We start from the raw sequence: 12,000 nt of genomic DNA, 5'->3' as shown, positions 1-12,000 counted from the left end.
CCTTAACTCTGCTCTTCCTCTCTCCTCTTTGCCTTCTGGAAGTATCCTAATAAAGGGAATTTACCTCCCTGTGTCTCCTGCCCGCAGGATTTCCCTCTGAGCTTTGTGACAGTTGGTAGCAATGTGTTTTATTTAAATAGAATCACTTCTGCTAACGAGTCTGTTACTGTATCATCCTTTCCAGGGACCAGATGTCCCTAACCAGTTTAAATGGCCATATCCAAAAGGACCCTTCAGGCATGTGTTTCAATGGTAGATTATCAGATCCTGTTGCTAGGACAGATCTGGAACCTACCCTGACTCCTTCTCCAATACTAGGATTTCCCCCCGCCCCAGTATGCCATGATCCTTTTTAACTTTATTGGACTTTCCTTTTCTCCTCTGCAGTTTGAGGCAGATGAGAGGTGGAGGCCAAGCAGGGAGATCTAATACCTGCACCTCCACTTGAATGAGAGGAGCACCATAAGATCTCACTAGATAAAAGTGTTTCTTGCAAAAGAAAAGTTTGAACACCTCAGGGTTACACGGGGCCAGATAAGTTCTAAGGGTCCTTTCAGCTATGACATTCTAGGATTCTATGACTAAGATCTAATTCGTTCAAATCTAAATCCTCAGTAATTGGACAAACCTTGATTGAATTTGCTGAGCAAACATGGCGTCACTGTCTGCCCCAATAAATATTTAGCTGTGGCCCCAGTTTATTGATTTTGTACAGTATCAATATTTCTTGGCACAGTTTCTGACACTGACTGGTAGACCCAAAATGATGTGAAACATACAGGCTCAAGATGCCCTCCCGCAAAAGCCACAGATGGTTTTTGGTGTGTTCATCTGGCTTAGGCTGACACACAGACTACACTACCCCCTCTGGCCTGTGCCGGACACATGGGAGGGTGAGATAGCTGCCTTTGAAAGGGGCATAATGCTTGAGTGGGTGGATCAAGTTGGTTTAGAAGCTCAGGGATAGAGGTGTCTGGCTGGCTCAGTTGGTAGAGCATTCCATTCTTGATCTCAGGGTTGTGAGTTTGAGCCCCACATTGGGTGTAGGGATTACTTTTAAAAAATCTTTAAAAAATAAAATAAAAGAAGCTCAGGGATACTGTTGCCAGCTGATCACAAAGAGAACCTAAGTGAATGGGGCTTGCTTTGTACAGCTCTACTTTGATGATGGGAACATCCCTTACAGCTTCTGTCTCACTCCTCATTCATTCTACAGTGAGTGTTTTCTCTGTGCCAAGCTCTGTGTTACAGCTAGGGATACAGACATGAACCAGATACAGTCAAATATCTCTCAAATACAGGCATACTTCATTTTACTAAGCTTCCCTTTATTGTGCTTCAGAGATATTGTATTCTTTTACAAATTGAAGGTTTGTGGAAACACTGTGTTTGAGCAAGTTCATCAGAATCATTGCTGTTGGAAACAACAGCATTTGCTCACCTCATGTCTCTGTCACATTTTGGTAATTCTCACAATACTTCAAACTTTTTCATTATCATTTTATTTGTCATGGTGATCTTTGATCAGTGATATTTGATGTTACTGTTATAATTATTTTGGCTAGAAGTTTTTAGCAATAAAGTATTTTTAAATTAAGATATGTACAGTTTTTTAGACCAATGCTATTGTATACTTAATAGACTACAGTATAGTGTAACTATAATTTTTATATTCACTGAGAAGCCAAAAACTTCATTGGACTCATTTTACTGTGGTATTTGCTTTATTGCTGGAACTGAACCCACAGTATCTCTGAGGTATGCCTGTATGTGAGCCGAACTTGAGAAATATTGATGCTGCTCAACATCAACAAACTTAGGCTATGGATAAATATTTATGAGGAGAAATAATTTGATAGGAATATTAGCGTATATTCACACTTTTAATTATTCCCACTGGCAAAACTGATGAATTAGAAACCTTGTTTTGTATGTAGTCTTCAAGAGACATAGAAGTTTTGTAATTAGTTCAGGTAAAATAACTTGGCTAACTTCTAAGTACAAGCTAGCTTAATACTTCTTGTTAATCTTTTAGTTACACATTCTCAGTGATGAGGTTTTGTTTGTTGGTGATGGTTGAGAACATTGTTTTTTGGAGAGAATTAAGATATTTACTGGAAGGGAAGATTCATCCCTCTTCTTTCATGCTGCAATGACACTAACTCTGTCATTCCCAAAAAGAAATACATTTGTGTAAGTTTGTCCCCTTGGTTATTCATTTCTTTATTTATTTGGTCTTTCATCCATACACCAACCATACACCAAGCACCTTGTCTGAAGCTTGTACTGGGTCAGGTGTGGGGGTCACTGAAGAGATTCAGACATAGTCCCTGCCCTTGCAGGGCACACAGTCAAGAAGAGGAACTAACAAATAACTTGGGGACTTTATAATGAGTGCTGTATAACAGAGGTGTGGGCAAAGAGAAGCTGGAAAAAACAAGGATTAAGAGATGAGGGTAGTTGGAGAAGCTTTAAGAGATGAGGTGACCCATGGGTGGGGAGAGGTCTGAAGGTCAGACCTATTTATCACTATGAGGCTACACAGAGCCACCCTTGTTCTCCAAGCTCTTATTTTTTTTTAATCAGTAGCACGTATTTTTAAAAGCCACAGAGCTACACAGCAAGATCAGTCTGGCTGGGGTTATCCCAATAGCCTGCATCAATTTAACTGCTTCAATTTAAGATAAAATATATCCATTCTTTAAAAAAAAAAAAAACACGATACAGTGAAGGAGTTGGTCAGAGACTGGTTCCTATCCCCTAACTCCAGTTTCTTGAAATCAGACATTCCTTGCCCTCCCTATACATACCCTTTCTAGCAGAATTCTTCTCCCATGGGGTAAAAGGGTTTGAGGAGTACTGGGTACCATAGTTGCTTGAAAATTATTCACATTCCAAAAGAGCCTTAATGATTTCCAAGATAATTGGTTGTAGAAATAAGTCCTTCTAAAAACCCAACAATAGAATATTCGTGATGCCACAGTATGATTCAGAGCATTTGGCCTTAATTACTTTGATTGTCCGCCAGGATTTAATATATGAATATTACATTGCGATCTTCAATTTAATTTCTTGTGTAAATGGATTGTGGCAGAATCCTGTAGTCCTGGAACTGGCACATAATTCAGCGTGGGAGACACTATCTTAACTCATCTCATTACTCAAGCCATTTGTTGTCCTTCAGGCTTTGACAGCCAGGAGATGGGAAAGTAGCAGAGGTGATGTGATCTCTCAACCTGGGTCCAGACAGACATGAGCCATAGTCTCTACTGATTACATTGTTACACAGACACAGACAGCACTTGTTTTCAGAAGAAAAAAACATTCTTGTCAATTTGCAGCTGTGTGCCCTGGTCTTTCTTAGCATAATGGAGTGGAAAAAGCTGGGACATGGATGCAAGAAGCCTGGGTTCTAGTTCTAACTTGCAGTATAACCTTGGAAAAATCCCATAATTTCTCACCATGGGCAGGTCTCCAAATCTCTAAGCTTTCAATTCCTCATCACCATTAAAGAGAGAACTACATGATCTCCAAGTGCTTTCCAGAGTGAAGATTTTCTGACCTATGAGATTTGACCACATGTCAAATCTGACAGTCTTGGTACCATGACTGATATAAGGTTGTTTCTATCCATCCTGTGAATAATAAGCAGCCCCCTAAGGATGAGCAAACTCAAAATGAAAGAAGGGAGAAAGAGACAGGGAAGATCAGTGAGAGGGAGAGAGAGAAAAATATAGAGAAGATGAAGAAACAGCTCTGAAGCATTAGTGAGGTGTCTCCCAGGGCCTGGGTGAACTAGTTAAGATCTTAGCAAACTGGGGGTCATTTGGGCCTGGGGAGCCTAATAGAAATTAGAGGGAGAAAATGAGATTCAAAAAGTATTGAATGCTAATCCATAGTGTTGGAGAATTTATTTGTAGCTCATTTAATGGACAAAGAACTTGCAGCTAGAGTGTATAAAGAACCCCTACAAATGAATAAGAAAAAGGCAAGAAAAAATAGACAACATACTTAAGTAGAAAGAGTATATCCAAAAATCAATAAACATATTAAAAGGTTCTTAACCATACTAGTCACCAGAAAAATGCAAATTAAAGCACAATGAGATACCACTGCACACCCACAGAATGATTACAGTTTTAAAAGCTAATAATACTAAATGTTGATAATCATTTGGAGCAATGGAAGAATATGAATTGGTACAACAGTTCAGAAAGCTGTTTAGGAGCATCTACCAAATATGTGCAGCCCCTATGACTCGGTGATTCCTCCTCTAACAAAAATGCATGCACATAGGCACCAAAGTCAAACAAAAAATATCCACAGTAATATCAGTCATAATAGCTCCAAACAGGAAATGGTCCATATGCCCATTTACAATCAAATAGATAAGTAAGTTGTGACACATTCATAAAAGGGAAAATTATACAGCAATCAGAAGGAACAAAATAAGCTTTGTGCAACAGCTTGGATGAAACTCACAAACATAATATTGAATCAAAGAAGTCAGACATAAGAGTACATACATATATATAAGTATATAAAAATTAATAACTCACAAAACTGTAGTGGTTAGAGATGTATGCTAAAAACACAGGAATAAATAAAAGCACAGAGTGATTATGTAAAAGAGTAGTTGTTACCTTCAGGAGGGAGGAAAGGGGTTGTGATTAAGGAACAGTCACAAGTTGGGCATCAGAGATGCTCGTAATATTCTATTTTTGACTGGGTGACGGCTAACATAGGTATTTCATTGACTAAGCTGTACACTTAGGATTTATGCACATTTCTTTATGTGTGATATATTTCACACACATAAGAAAAGTCTTTAAAAATACAAAGGTAGGGGGCACCTGGGTGGCTCAGTCGGTTAAGCGGCCGACTTCAGCTCAAGTCATGATCTCGCGGTCCGTGAGTTCGAGCCCCGCGTCGGGCTCTGTGCTGACAGCTCAGAGCCTGGACCCTGTTTCAGATTCTGTGTCTCCCTCTCTCTGACCTTCCCCCGTTCATGCTCTGTCTCTCTCTGTCTCAAAAATAAATAAACGTTAAAAAAAGTTTTTTTAAAAAAATACAAAGGTAGGAAAAAGCCAAAGACAAATCTTTGTCTCAGACTGTGACTCCAAGTTCTATGTATCCTTTCCACACCTTGCTTCTAGCAATGGGATCCTAAACTTTAAACAACAGAAGGCGGAGACTGTGTCCTATTCCTCTCTGTATCCATCTGCCACAACTCCCCCATCTTTAAAGCCAGCCTGACCCACACTTATACCTAACCAGCCAATTGACTGGACTCAGAGATACTACCATCCCTGTTGCTATCTAGGCTCCTTTCTCATTCCTCCCATTCTTAAACTATTATTGTTTCATTTTAACTCTTTGTCCTGAGTCTGTATTTTGTCTCTTATTTCCAGCCTTGTTCATGTCCTTTGGGCCAATGACTGAGTGACCCACCTGGGTTTCCTTGGCTTGAACCTCAGCAATTCCTCCTTCTCCAAATAGTTGAATATCTACTTGTTTTGCTGTGCAACTTCCTCTGCTCCTGGCTGACTCAGATACGGAATCCACCCCCACCCCACCCCCAGAGCTACCAGGTTGTAGCATAACTCTACGTTAATATGTCTGTCATGAAATACATGAACATTCATGCTAAGTGGGACAAATAAAAACTGTCAATATCTTAATGTAAGTTAAAATGAGTTTTAACATCATAATTGTGAGAAACTTTTTAGTTTTCAGAATTTTGTAATTTTGGAAGTTCAAATAAGGAATTATAGTTTGTAGTAGGAACCCAATGCTTATTTGGTAGATGGATGGAAGCATGATGGATGCAATACATTACATATATTTATCCTCCCAAATAAGTGACAAATGTGAATTTAACAAGAGTCTTCATAGCTTTAACCAAGAGTACTCAATTTGGGGCACTTTAGATTCCACTGCTGGCAAGAGGAACACTGTTAGAGAAATCTACCATCTGGGCCTACTACTGCATCATGAAGGGCCTGCCTTGACTCACGTGGCCAGCACTGAGCTGATCAGTGGCCGCTCCTGTGCATAAAACAGCAAGCCTTTTTCCTTACTATGGGGCTGTGGACAAAGTAAGCCTAACTAGAAAGGAAAAATTGGCATGGCAAGTACGCAGGGCTATGCCATTGGGTCTGATACGAAAGGAAAGGATGGGCTCTATGTTATCTTGAGATGATCCTCCTTAAGTAGACTCTCAGTCAGGCTTTGAAAGTTATTGAGTGGCAGTGAGTTGGAAATCACCCTCCCCAGCAAGTATTCAGAGTGCAGTGAGTTTATATTGCTACTTAAGGGTAGAGCTTGGTATAAGGGTACTATATCCTGTTGTGCCAGCATGCTCCGGAAACAAAGAAGGGAGTTCTAAGAGAGGCTAACAAGGGATTAGGGTATGAGTCAAAGCCAAACCTTCAGGTTCCCCTATCAAGGAGACGCCAAGGATTCATGGGAAAATTCAGCAGGGGAAAACCACACAGCTACTTCCGGGACCAATGGCTAGAGGGAAAAACTAATGGAGAAGGGGAGGGTTGAGGAGAGGTTAGAAGGCTCAGCCTCAGAGCTCCATGGCCCTGGGCTGTTTGCTCCTAGAAAGTGGAGACTATGAGTGTGACTAGCTCACTATAACCCATAGCAATGCCTCAAGCTTTACAGCCTTAAAACAAGGGGACAGGACTTACGTGATCTCTAAGATCTCTCCCTAGTATAGTTTTTAGCACCCATGAATCTATGATTTTCTTCTAAAAATTCTTATTGTTTCTCATAAGAGTAACGCATGTTCCTTACTAAAAACTTTGAAAATTAGATAACTACATGAAAGTTTACATTCACCTACCATCATACCTCTCACACATATAAATGTATTCCTTTTTGCTTGCTTGGTTTTATTTTCCATCTGTTTGTAAAATTGTGATAATAGAATTTTGTATTTTGAGTAATACACTAAACTATATCATGAGCATTTCTATGTCATCACAAAAGCTACAATTCTAGTCTAATTTGCATGCCCATTGGACATTGTGGGGCACACTAAAAAGTATAAAATGTGTGCTTTACCCTTATAGAACTTACCATCTAGTCGAGAAGGTGAGACTGATATACATGAAACCAATAGTGAAAAACAAACGAAATATAATTACATGTCATTTCTTGGGACAGACTGGAAGGATAGTACAAATCCAAATGAGGGAGAGGTTGATATGGACAATCAAAATGAGGGAAGTCTCCCAAAGAAAGCAGGACTTAAGCTGGCCTTTAAAGGATAAGAAAATGAGAATGAAGAAAACAGAAGCGTCATGGAAGCAGAAGCAATGAGGGGAGGCTGGACTGAGCAATAAAAATCCCTTTATGCTTTGTTGTTCATAATGATACAGAACTACCCATGGCCAGGGTTTCCGGACTCTCCAGGGGCTGGTCTTACACATGAACAACTAAAACCAAGTCTCCAACCTAAAGAGGATTTGGAAGATAAATGGATGAAAAAATGAAGTACTCACACGAATGTGACAATAGCTTAGGCTCAGATGTTTTTCAGTTTAGTAATATACTTGTTTCTTTCTTGCATCTTGAACAGTGATGGCTCAAACATCATGATGCTAGTTGCTAGAGTCCCCAAATGGACAACTTGCTATGTAGATAGCTGATTACATGACTCCAGAGCCCTGGTAACAGTCAATTCAGTACTGTGGGCTGGTAATCATAAGAAGTGAGAAATGAGAAAATGCCTATGGCATAAGCCTTTTTCTCCATCTACTGAAGAAACAGCTGAAAAACTCATTGAGAAAGTTAATTAAGCCACATCTGTGGTCTTTCCAGTGGGACTAGAAGTTTCTTAGGTGCAGGAAACCTGTGGTTTGAAAAACAATAGAAAGTTACCCTCGCACAAAATACCACAGTTCGAAATTCATTTGTGATGCATCAGGAAGTGCCCTTGCCTATGGTCAGGAGATTTGCCACTAACTAGCTGTATGACTTTGACCAAATCATTCCATTACCTCTTTAAGTTCATCTCAGTTTTCTTCCTCATCTGTAAAATGGGAAATATTCCAAAGTTCCCTTTTGGCACAAAAACTCTATAAGCCTATGATTTCTTTGGACAACCACAGCCTTTCAGATTTCAGGAATCCCCTATGACAATGCAAATAACTGTGAGAAAAGACTACTTCTTACCCTTGTGTTGCCGGTCACCACCATAACTGGGAAACGAAGTCCTTTGGGGAATGGGACCAGGAGAGCAAGCAGGCCCAGCCTACATGGGGGAGGCACAGAAAGAAGTGGGTGTGCCCCTAAGATGTCACCAGTTAAGCAGACAAAGGATCTTGATACCTCCTCTTCTATCTGCCTCTCCCCTGAGTGCCCAGCAGCAGGCTGTGCCTGACTGGGTGCCTACGTAGGTGCCTGCTCACCACAGGGTGCCCTGGCTGCCAGCATGCTGTTCCAAGCCAATGGGAGAACCCTAAGGGGAAGTACCCTGGGGCCAATCATAGATGGCAGTATCTCTTTAATGGCCAGAGAGACTGCATCTTTGGCTCCTTTTCATTGGTTCAGGCCAACTGAAAGCTCTCTGGATTCTCAGCCAATGCTGAGCCATCAGCCAACAGGAGTGGGCTCGGCTGCTGGATCCTGTTTTCCTCTGAGGCTGATGGGTAGCCCTGCCTAAGGGCTGCCCTGTCTCCCCACTGTCATTCCTGACTGAAAACTTTTGCTATGAAGCACAGAAGGCATGAACAGTGGGACCTAATCAAGGCAACCTGATTAAAGGTAGGCATGCTGGGGGCCAGGGGCCATGCCCAGCCCTAGCCCCTGCAGGTGAGTGCAGGCGAACCAACAAAAGGAGAGAGAAAAGTAGGTTTAACTGGTGTGAGTGGGCACTGCAAGATTGAAGCTAATGGCAGATACTGACAGGTAAAATTCTTCTTACTTCCTTCCCACAAGCCATTAGTATCCAAGTGGCTTGTCCAAAACCCTATAGTGCCTTCTATATTCTTGCCCTATAACCCAAACCACAGCCAGGAAAGAGTTCCTTCCAAAAAGAGTGAGAGAGGTTTGTTGGTGAAGGTGTTTTGGCTCCCAATTGGAACCTGTGTTCCTTGCCTAGGATGCCCACAATGCCCATAGATAGACTTGGTGGCTATGGACTCCAAGGACACATGGGTCCTATAATCTATGCTCCTTATATCTCAGACTGCAGTCTTAGCAGTTCCTCATATGCTTTAAGAAAGGCTATGATTGTGGGTTAAGCCCTTACTAGTCTGGGTAGCTATCACTTTGCTCCTTGAACACTGCCACTATTATTAGTGCCATCCAAGGGCAAGTCCCAAATCTGGGCAGCCACTTAAGCAATTTGTACACACGAGTCAGAGTGAGAGAATATAGGTTTAATGCAAGGCATTCCACATTGCTGGAGATATTCAGTCATTTATCAAACATTTGCTGAGTGCCTTTTATGTGGCAAGCCCTCTGCTAGGTGCTAAGGGGGCAAAGAAAAGTAAGACACAGGCTTTTGGTGAATACCACCAGGGCTGGACCAAGGGAAGAATGTGTCTTGAGCATTGGTTACAAACTACTGTTTATGTCCTTTAGTGACTGACCTGATGTTATAGTTGGTTTTGGAATGCTCCAGAAATGACCCTTGGTAAAACCAAACAGAAATGTCTATATCTTCAATGCCCTTAAGGTGCTCCTCTTAAAACTTTTTTTTTTCCAGAAAAGAATCTGCTACAAGATTGCTATTAGGCCTTGGGCAAGTCAATTCTCAACTCCATCCTCAAAATAAGAAGTTTGGGCTAGAGGCTATGAAGACCTTTTCAAATCCAAGAAACCATCCAGTGGTCTATAGTAAGCGGTCATTTACTCCTCAGTATAAATTTAAGTATCTGTGTTCCTTCTCCTTGGGCTTAGGTACATTTTAAGCTAAAATTTTTAAGCTTATTTTTTTTCATCCAATTATGGAATGAAAGGCTTTGTCAGTTGGTGAAGAAATTTCAGGGATCTTCCTACAAAGGGAAGAAGTATATGGGGAAGGGGAATGAGGAGGGAAGGGGATATAATAAACCTCCCCAATATCCTAATATCCTCTTTCTTCAAGCTGTGGGGCCTTGCATTCTGTTGGGGCTAATCCGAAACCATAGTTTCTGATAAGAAGAATCATTAAAAACATAAAGACCTCTTTTGGGCTTAAAATGCTTTAACACTAAGAAACTTTGTAACAATGAGCATAGAGGGTTTGGTGGAAAGCTCTGAGTATATGTTACACAGGCCCATGATACAGGGATCACCACAGCATCTCTGCCCATTACTCTTCTTTCCTTCCTATTTCATGTTCCTTTGGAGCTTAGATCTCACTCCCACTGGCCACGAATATTTTGAATGACACAAGGTCAGGAAAAAGGACAGTGATTCAGAAATGCACATCATTCCTTAAGTACATTTAATTGTAAAAGACATCTAATCAATCCAGTCCCCTGTCTGAACATGGCAGCTAAAAGAAGGAAAGGAAAGCTTTTGCATTTTACTCCAAACCAAAATTAGAAGCCAAAGGGGGTGGGATCAATGAATCCAAATCAATGGTCTATATTTATGTTTCTTCTATGGTAGTGCTGATTTGCAGCTCTCCAGGTGCCAAATGGCATCTGGGAAACATTACTCCATCCCTCAATTGACGTAATAATTAGATTGCATAAATGGCTCCTCTGTGCTCACTGCCAGCCCAAGAGACAAATAGGTGAGCCAATCAATCTTTTCTCCTGTTAAAGTTTGAACCTGCATCAGCAATTATGTTGTGGAGGTCAAAAGCCACCCAAATGAGTGAAAACTGGCAAAGGTGAATTTTGAAAGTGGATTATACTGCATTATTTCCCAGCAGTGTGTGTATGGTTGGAACCTGGGCAGGTGTATGAACATATCCACAACTGGACATACCAGAAGGGGCCAAAAGAAGAAAAGAATGGCTAGTGACATCTTCTGCAAGACTTTGCTTTTCTCTCTTCCTGTTGTCTGCTTCCTACTTAGATAAGCCAAGGGGCTAAGAAAAGTATGGCAGGGGAAAGCATTAGTCATTTGGTGTTAGTCTTTGTGGTAGGCCGAATATTGACCCCCCCCCCAAATATATCCACATTCTAATACCCAGAACCTGTGAATATTACCTTAAATGGGATTTTGCAGATGTGATTCACTTAAGGTTCCTAAGATAGTGAGATTATTTTGGATTCTCTGGATGGATATCTTGAATATCTTGAATGCAATCATAAGTGTTTTTATAAGAGTGAGTCAGAGGAAGATTATAGACAGGCCAAGAGAAGGCAATATGACTAGGGATGCAGAGATGGGAATGATGTGGTGCAGCCACAAGCCAAGGAATGCTGGCAGCTACCATAAACTGGAAGAAACATAATCTCCCATAGAGCCTTTACAGGAAGCATGGCCTTGTCAACACTTTCATCTTGGCCCAGTGAAACTGATATCAGAACTTCTGGCCTCTAAATTGTGAGGTAACAAATTTATGCTGTGTTGACCCTGACAGTTTCTGGTAATTTGTTGTAGCAGCCATAGGAAACTGAAATAGTCCTTAATTACTAAGCTTAGGTCACAGGTCAAGTGATAAAGCATCTTCCTGTTATAAAATGAAGAGCATCAAAATCCTCCTCTACCCAAAATATGACTTCCACCTATCACCATGCAATGCCAAGGACTACAATCTAAAATTCACATGTACATGTCAACGTTCTACTTTTGGGGTAATTGTTTCTTGCTGATACACTGCAAACAGTACATAAAAGCCTTTGTTTTCTGTTAGTACTTTTGCATGAATTTATATATCCAATTACTTCCAGCAACCAGGCAGGCCTTGGGGGGACAGGTAGGGACAGTGAACAGGTAGGGAAATATAGTAAATATGTCTAAATTGAAACCGCAATTGGGCTCAAATCAAATCTCTTTTAGTAATAACACTAAGTAGGGCCTTTAGGAAAACAAGTCATGGCA

The 12,000-nt window shown here is 40.9% G+C and overlaps 1 protein-coding gene across 1 annotated transcript in view; it reads right to left on the bottom strand.

Annotated features, from left to right (window-relative positions):
* The window catches only part of ARHGAP36 (Rho GTPase activating protein 36), a 52,502-nt gene extending 44,228 nt beyond the window's left edge, over positions 1–8,274 (bottom strand). Inside the window, exon 1 of the mRNA XM_019426989.2 lies at positions 8,188–8,274. The gene's annotated coding sequence lies outside the window, so the exon portion shown is untranslated. The remainder of the gene's footprint in view (positions 1–8,187) is intronic.
* Between the last annotated feature and the right edge of the window lie 3,726 nt (positions 8,275–12,000).

Source organism: Panthera pardus, unplaced genomic scaffold, assembly GCF_024362965.1.
Source record: "Panthera pardus isolate Hobbes unplaced genomic scaffold, ASM2436296v1 HiC_scaffold_27, whole genome shotgun sequence".
In the NCBI taxonomy this organism is placed as follows: Eukaryota; Metazoa; Chordata; class Mammalia; order Carnivora; family Felidae; genus Panthera; species Panthera pardus.
The sequence above is the reverse complement of the archived record's forward strand: the minus strand, read 5'-3'. Positions and strand labels throughout refer to the sequence as shown.